This window comes from Bos indicus, chromosome 13 (genome assembly GCF_029378745.1).
Source record: "Bos indicus isolate NIAB-ARS_2022 breed Sahiwal x Tharparkar chromosome 13, NIAB-ARS_B.indTharparkar_mat_pri_1.0, whole genome shotgun sequence".
In the NCBI taxonomy this organism is placed as follows: Eukaryota; Metazoa; Chordata; class Mammalia; order Artiodactyla; family Bovidae; genus Bos; species Bos indicus.
In genome coordinates, this window is record NC_091772.1 from 76644326 (window position 1) to 76651815 (window position 7490).

Sequence of the window (7490 nt, forward strand, 5' to 3'; positions counted from 1 at the left end):
GGGTGGGGGGGTGTTCAGAGTTCCAACCTTCAATTATTACTCCATCATTTTCCTAAGGATCTAGAACAACCCATCAATAATTACTCGTGAATGAATGAATTTCACTTTACCAATACCTTTCATTTGAATGTCACAGCAGTCCATTGGCCACTGGACAAATGTGTCATTAGTATCCCTAAGTTATAAGAACCGAGTCTTGGCAACATGATGGGGAAAGGTGGTGGCAGAATTGGGCTAGAGCAAAGAACATACTCAACAAGCCTAAGGTTAACCAGAAAATCACCAAGAAAGCTGATTAAGGTTGATCTTGCAGGCAGTGAGAACATTGGCCATTCTGGAGCAGTTGACAAGAGACCTCGGAAAGCTGGAAATATCAATCAGTCCCTGTTGACTCTGGGAAGGATTATTACTGCTCTTGTAGAAAGAACACCTCATGTTCCTTATCGAGAATCTAAACAGACTAGAATCCTCCAGGACTCTCTTGGGGGATGTACAAGAACATCTATCATGGCAACAGTTTCTTCTGCATCTCTCAACCTGGAGGAGACTCTGAGTACATTGGAATATGCTCATAGAGCAAAGAAAGCCTGAGGTTAACCAGAAACTCACCAAGAAAGCTCTGATTAAGGAATATACAGAAGAGATAGAGCATCTGAAACGGGATCTTGCTGCAACTCGTGAAAAAAATGGAGTGTACATTTCTGAAGAAAATGTTAGAGCTATGAGTGGAAAACTAAGTGTTCAGGAGGAAGAAATTGTAGAACTGGTTGAAAAAATTGCTGCTGTTGAGGAAGAGCTAAATAGGGTTACAGAATTGTTTATGGACAGTAAAAATGAACTTAACCCGTGCAAATCTGACCTGCAAAGTAAGACACAGGAACTTGAAACCACTCAAAGACATTTGCAGGAAATGAAATTACAGCTTGTTGAAGAATATATCACCTCGGCTTTGGAAAGTACGGAGGAGAGACTTCATGATGCTGCCAGTGGGTTGCTTAACACAGTTGAAGGAAAGGCAGTTGATCAGCATAACGCAGAAGTTCAGGATGTTTTTGGCAAAGACTTGAATAGTCTGTTTAACAATATGGAAGAATTAAGGGTGGCAGCATGAAACAAAGGCCATGCTAGACGTTCACGAGCCCTTGCTTGGTGCCCTGCCGACGTCCAGTACGCCTGCATCAGACACCATTACCGCAGCACTTGGGTCTCTCGCTTCGATTCCAGAAAATGTGTCTACACTTGTTTCTCAGATGTCTGATATGATATTGAAAGAACCGTTAATGGCAGAAAGTAGAACTGTATTTCAGGAATTGATTACTGACCTCCTCAGGTCACTGGGAACAGCTTTATCCCCCACTGTGGCATCTATCCTGGAAATCAGTAGTCAGCTGAAGAATATTTTCAAGACTTTGTCTATTGTGGCTAATAAGATAGAAGATCAGAAGGAAATGGATGGCTTTCTTAGTACACCGTGTTAACAATCTACGTGAACTAAAATATAGTTTCTTCCTTGGCTGAATCACAGAAGCTGTGTGAAAACTGAAGACGTGAAGAAAGCAAAGAAAATATATTCAACAGGAACTTTACCAGTTAATCAGTCTTTGGGAGGAGAGATTCTGTGATTTGGAGGAAAAGTGTAAAAACATCCAGAAAGCAGTCAGCAGTGTTCAAGAAAATACAGAGCAGTAAGATGTTTTTACAGATTACTCTACAGATTAATTGCTCCCATTTCACCACCATCGCCAGGCCGACCACTGGCAACAAGAAGAACTGAGAGATATGGGGCATCAGATGCCGACCGTCACTGGAGTGGCCCAGCTGTCTATGAAGCCTCTATTACTTCATAAAGAGGAGATGGTGTCTCCTCTTTTGAGCAAGGAAAGCAAGCAGGAAGCCCAATTGTGGAGAGCTCAGCTATTTTTATTCTTGGTTTCCTGTTGCCTTCCTTCTACATGTATATTAGAGAACCATTGGGGACAGAAAACTATCAAGTGTTGCTTTTTAGAAATGACTGAAAGTTTTTATCACTGCTATACCCTTAAGAGCCTAAGCTCTATGCTTTTTGAAATTTTAGGGAGAGTGAGCCTATAATCTCAAGATACCTTAAGTAGCAAAATTTGAACAATGTCTTCCAAGTACCATTCTTCATAAATCTATTTAGAATCAAGCTTAAAAATCACCACCAGCAAATCATTTTTGTAGCCTATATGGCAACTGAACATTCTTCTATTTAATTTTTCAGCAGTGCTTTATTATAAGACCTAGGTTGCAAAAAGTGAGTTATTTGTATTGTAAGCTGAAAAGAATGAGAATCATGGAGTAAATTTGCAGCAGTCTCTTCTGAGGAAGTTTGGTTTGGGGGTGCAGAATACAAGTCCTGTGAAATTTAAAGCCCTCTTTCAGTAGACTTCCCTGGTGGCTCAGATGGTAAAGCGTCTGCCTACAATGTGGGAGACCTGGGTTCAATCCCTGGGTCGGAAAGATCCCCTGGAGAAGGAAATGGCAACCCACTCCAGTATTCTTGCCTGGAAAACCCCATGGATGGAAGAGCCTGGTAGGCTACAGTCCATGGGGTCACAAAGAGTTGGACACGACTGAGCGACTTTCTTAAGTAGACTAGAAATCAAGGCCCATATCACTGAGTGCCTTAAATGTCTCAGGTATTGGAATAAATATGAATGCAACAGCAACAAAATAAGGTTGTGATTTAAACTGTTGCCAAAGCGTTTATAAGTTTGCTAACTGGACACCCTTCGCACATTTAAACCTTTCCTGTTCCAGGTTTAGCTTCATTCCCCCTTATTTGCTTCCTTTGTGGCTCAGCTGGTAAAGAATCCTCCTGCAATGCGGGAGACCTGGGTTTGATCCCTGGCTTGGGAGGATCCCCTGGAGAAGGGAAAGGCTACCCACTCCAATATTCTGGCCTGGAGAATTCCATGGACTGTAGTCCACGGGGGTCGCAACGAGTCAGACACGACTGAGGGACTTTCACTTCACTTCTGAGGATAGCAAGAAAAATAGACATTTCAACTGTGCCTTTAGATTCTCAATTAGGCTGATGGAAATAACAGCCCCAGGTCATTCACCTTAAAACCTAAACAAACAATAGGCCAACCAGAGGTATAGAATTAGTACAGAATTTAAAGACTCAAGAGACAGTTTTCTATGACAGGTTAACCTGGGGTATCCTCTAATGCACATTAATGAAGTCTCCTTTATGTACAGTTGGGAAGGTCCCCTGGAGGAGGAAATGGCAACCCACTCCAGTATTTTTGCCTAGAGAATCCCATGGACAGAGGAGCCTGGTGGGCTACAGTCCATGGGGTCGCAAAAAGTCGGACACGACTGAGCGACTCCTACTACTACTACAAGCGCCTGAGGACTTCCCTGATGGCTCAGTTGGTAAAGAATGCGCCTGCAATGCAGGAGACCCTGGTTCAATTCCTGGGCCAGGAAGATCCGCTGGAGAAGGGATAAGCTGCCCACTCCAGTATTCTTGGGCTTCCCTTATAACTCAGCTCGTAAAGAGTCTGCCTGCAATGCGGGAGACCTGGATTCAATCCCTGGGTTGGAAAGATCCCCTGGAGAAGGGAAAGGCTACCCACTCCAGTATTCTGGCCTGGAGAATTCCATGGACTCGCAAAGAGTCAGACGCGACTGAGCAACTTTCACAACATTTGAACTCCTAGTTTACAGTTCTTCCCTCCTGCGCTCAGTTCAGAAAATTGACAGCCTCAGGTGCATCCGGGCCACAGGCTGTTGAAATTTAATTAGTTGGGAAACTCCAAATGAAACCACCAGGTTTCCAAGTTGTCTGTAAAAAAAAGAAGACTTGGCCACACGGGGTTTCACTCCCATAGACAGCCACCCAACTCCTGGAGCTGGGCCCCTGTGGCCTGCCAGGCCCCGATGACCCTCACGGCAACCTTGGGGGAGGAGGAGTTAGTCTCTCTTTACTGATGAGGAAGTTGAGGCTTGGGGAGAGGTTTATGGTCACAGGTGGAGACAATGGTGTCACTCTAGTGGGATGGCTGTGGGGCTACCTCTTAGATGACATTTGTGCTGATATTAGGCCTGCCCAGGGCCCAGAGTGTGGACAGGAGGTATGTAACAGGCCCTGCAGTGGCGAATGTTTCCTTCTGACCGAGATCTCTGAGAATGGAGAGAAATGCTTCCCCTAAGAGACCCCCACCCTCACTAACTCACCAGCTAGTCAAGTAGAAAAAGCAGCCACTGTTCCACACCCTGAAACAGGTATGAACAAAGGTTTTTCCTTTTTTTCCAAGGGACAGATGATTCTGCCTCCTTCACCTAAGACGGCACTGACTTGGAGGTCTGCATTTTTAACACATGTCCCCCTCTCTGTTCAGTGCTTTCATCAGCTACAGGGTAAAGTCAGAGGGGGGTCTTGAACTATCCCCTCAGGGGACCCTGCCCGTCTCAGGAAGGAACCATGTTCAGGGAGGAGCATGGTCTTTTCTCTGTGCATGAGAAGATAGCTCTGGCGTCTCCTCTTCTATATAAGGACACCAGCCCTAACGGATTAGGGCCCCACCCTTACGACCTCCTTCCAGGCTCCATCTTCAGATACAGTCACATTGGGGGTCAGGCCTTCCTGGTTTCCCCTCCCTCCCCTGTCTGCTGTATATGCACTAGCCACTACATGCCAGACACGAGTTGGAACACAACATGAACAGAGCCGGCTCAGCCCTCGTCCATGGAGCTCACACTCCATGGTGGAGACAACATAAGCAAGTGAAGCCAGACCTTCCTCTGTGGTCCCAGAGTGACCCAGGGCGTCACTCCCATCCTGCCACCCCTTTTAGAAGGAAGTTCAAAAAATTCTTTTCTTTTGAAAAAAAAAAAAAAGTTGTTTCTACCAAGTGGCTCTGGAATTCTACTATAGCAGACTTCAGTGTGAAAAGGGTTTGAGAGAAGCTTTCGTTGCCTGTAAGCATCGTCCTCTTCTTCTAGCTGACTCATCAGGTTCTCTTTGATGCAAAGCAAACCCAGACCCTGAGATGCTGATATTTGCAGAAGAGACAAGGTATTTGCAGGACAGTCAAGTGCAGAAGTAACAAAAACCAATCTCAGCTCAGGCCCCCACAAGAGGGGGGGGGGTGGCTGGGGTATTTATGGGTTAGGGGATAAAGCAGCAGGGTGGGCTGAGCCTGGGGAGCGTGGGGAAAGGTGATCGGAAACAGGTGCAGCCTGTCCTTCCGCGCAGGCGTGACTAAGCCTCCGGCCTCTTCATGGAACACGGATTCACAGGTGAAGGCACTCAGCCAATCAGAGGGTGGCATTTTTAGCCCTCTGACATCTGAAGGTCCTTAAGGGGAGCTGGTGCATGCCCAGTTGGTGGTCCTAGCCTATCTTAACTTATTCAATTCTAACCAGCTCAAACTAGGCACAGCTGACTCCAAGTTTCTGGAGAAAAAACAAAACAAAACTGGACAAACATCTTATTAAGCTACATGCCGCTTGGAGGACATGCATGTCCTTGATTAATGAAGGCAGATGAAGTGGATTTGACTAATGATTTTCCACGGTCTCATCTCCAGAAACAGAGGTACCATGCTTCCCAGTGCCCTTTAAGCTAAGTGGGGCCAGGAGGCATGCTCTCAATGGTTGGTGTGGATGGAAGAGGCATTGTGGGTCACTTCACTGAAGCATTTCATGGCAGGTGAGTGAGCTCCAGAGCTCTCCACCTTGCTCCATGATGGGGGAGCCAGTGCTGCGAGATCCACACCACGCTTGGTGGGACACCAAGACAGAGTCCCCCCTCAGCCTCCGCGATCGTTGAGTCTACTCAGGGACACTCCCCTCGAGGACCACCTGGACCTTCAGTGAACCTCACGTGAGAAGGAAAATAAGCATCTAAGTTCATAGACAACAAACACATTTTTGAATCAGTTACCACTGAAATTTGGGAGCATTTGCTGCTACAGCGTAATTTCAGCCCTCTATGTTTAATTAGGGGTTATCATGATGGGTGGAGAGCACTTGTCATGAAGAGCCTCAGAAAAACATTCTGGTTCTACTTGGAGTGTATGTCTAAGATCAATAAGATTAAAATGAAACAGTTTTATTTTGTTCTTACTTTAAACACATCTTTTCTTAGTGGAACTGAAGAGGAGATTGCAGAGGCTGGTGAATGACCTTTTTTCAATTCTTTGCTGGCACTACCACTAGTAAAGGATATTAAGACAAGAACTCAGGTGTTTGGGGGGTTTCTTAAGGGCCAACTCTTATTGCAACTTAATTAAGAAGCTCAGCTGAGAAGCATCAGGCTATTAAACAGAGGTTGACGGAGCCTTGGTTGACTCAGAACTGCATAGAGACACAGCCTTTATTAGTCTTCTTTGCTTCTATGAAAGCAAAGTAGGTTTGTGTTCCATTTGGGGACGAATCCATCCGTCACTGTGAAATCTCTGAGGACAGGCAGGTCCATTTCAAACCTAATTTGCAGTTGGCTTTTCATTTTAGTGGTTTTGGAATGGGATTCATCTGCCTAACCCCTAGTGTGTTTGGTTACCTCATGCAAATATTTAATACCCACTGCGAAATTTCAATAGAACACTAACAATTTGTTTTCCCTGCTTTCAGCCTCATTTGTCAAAGCTATTGACCCAGGTCCATAAAGAAATGTCACTCTCGCCCCCTTGGCAATGGTTTTATGCAAATAGCTTTCGAGACTTAATTCTAGGGAAATGTTTAGGGAGCAAGAAGATGGGGGTGGGGGAGAGAAGATAGACCAAGATGGCAGCTACACAGAAAAATGGAGGGGAAGGAAGAGGGAAGTGGAGGAGAGATGGGGTCGTGGAGAGAAGGGAAGCAGGAAAGAAGGAACAAGTTCAGGGGCACTAGACTTTCTATGCAACACAGAGTTCCTTCCCTGGGCACCTCCCAGCCCTGCCATGAGGACAGACGTGAGACAATGATCCTAAAAGGGTCAAATACCACTCACAGAACTTCTGACGCTTACAGTTCGAACAGAGAGAGAGAGAGAAGCCAGAAAAATAATCGTGGGAGTAAGAGCAAAGATTGCCTGACAGACGAAGGCATACCTGGGGCTCCACCTTGCTTTCCAAGGGGTTTATATATATGTGGGCATGGGCAGTTCAAAAGCTTCTAACTATTTTTGCTGTCTAAACTGATCTGCCCAAGAACACTCTTGCTACGTCCTCAGCAAGTCTGTTGCCTTCTCCCATCCCCCTGCTTCATAATATTCCTTCTCGAATTTTGCAAAAGAAAGGCATGTTTTAGCCATCCAAACTCTTCCTGTGAGGCTTTACCTCCAGGTATACACACCTCCTGGGCATCAAACCAAGGAGCAACTTAGCACGTGGCCTCTGGGCCAGGGCCCCTCTCACCAACACTCCACCACGCTCTCTATCCATCTTTTGAAGAGATGCATTTCCAATATAAATGTTCTCCTAATGTTTAAAAATCATCGCATTTTGCTTTTTATACTATTTTCATGAACTGAG

The 7490-nt window shown here is 45.5% G+C and overlaps 1 pseudogene; it reads left to right on the plus strand.

Moving 5' to 3' along the window:
- Nucleotides 1-204: 204 nt before the first annotated feature.
- LOC109567721 (kinesin-like protein KIF11 pseudogene) lies at nt 205-1853 on the plus strand (annotated as a pseudogene).
- The last annotated feature ends 5637 nt before the right edge of the window (nt 1854-7490 follow it).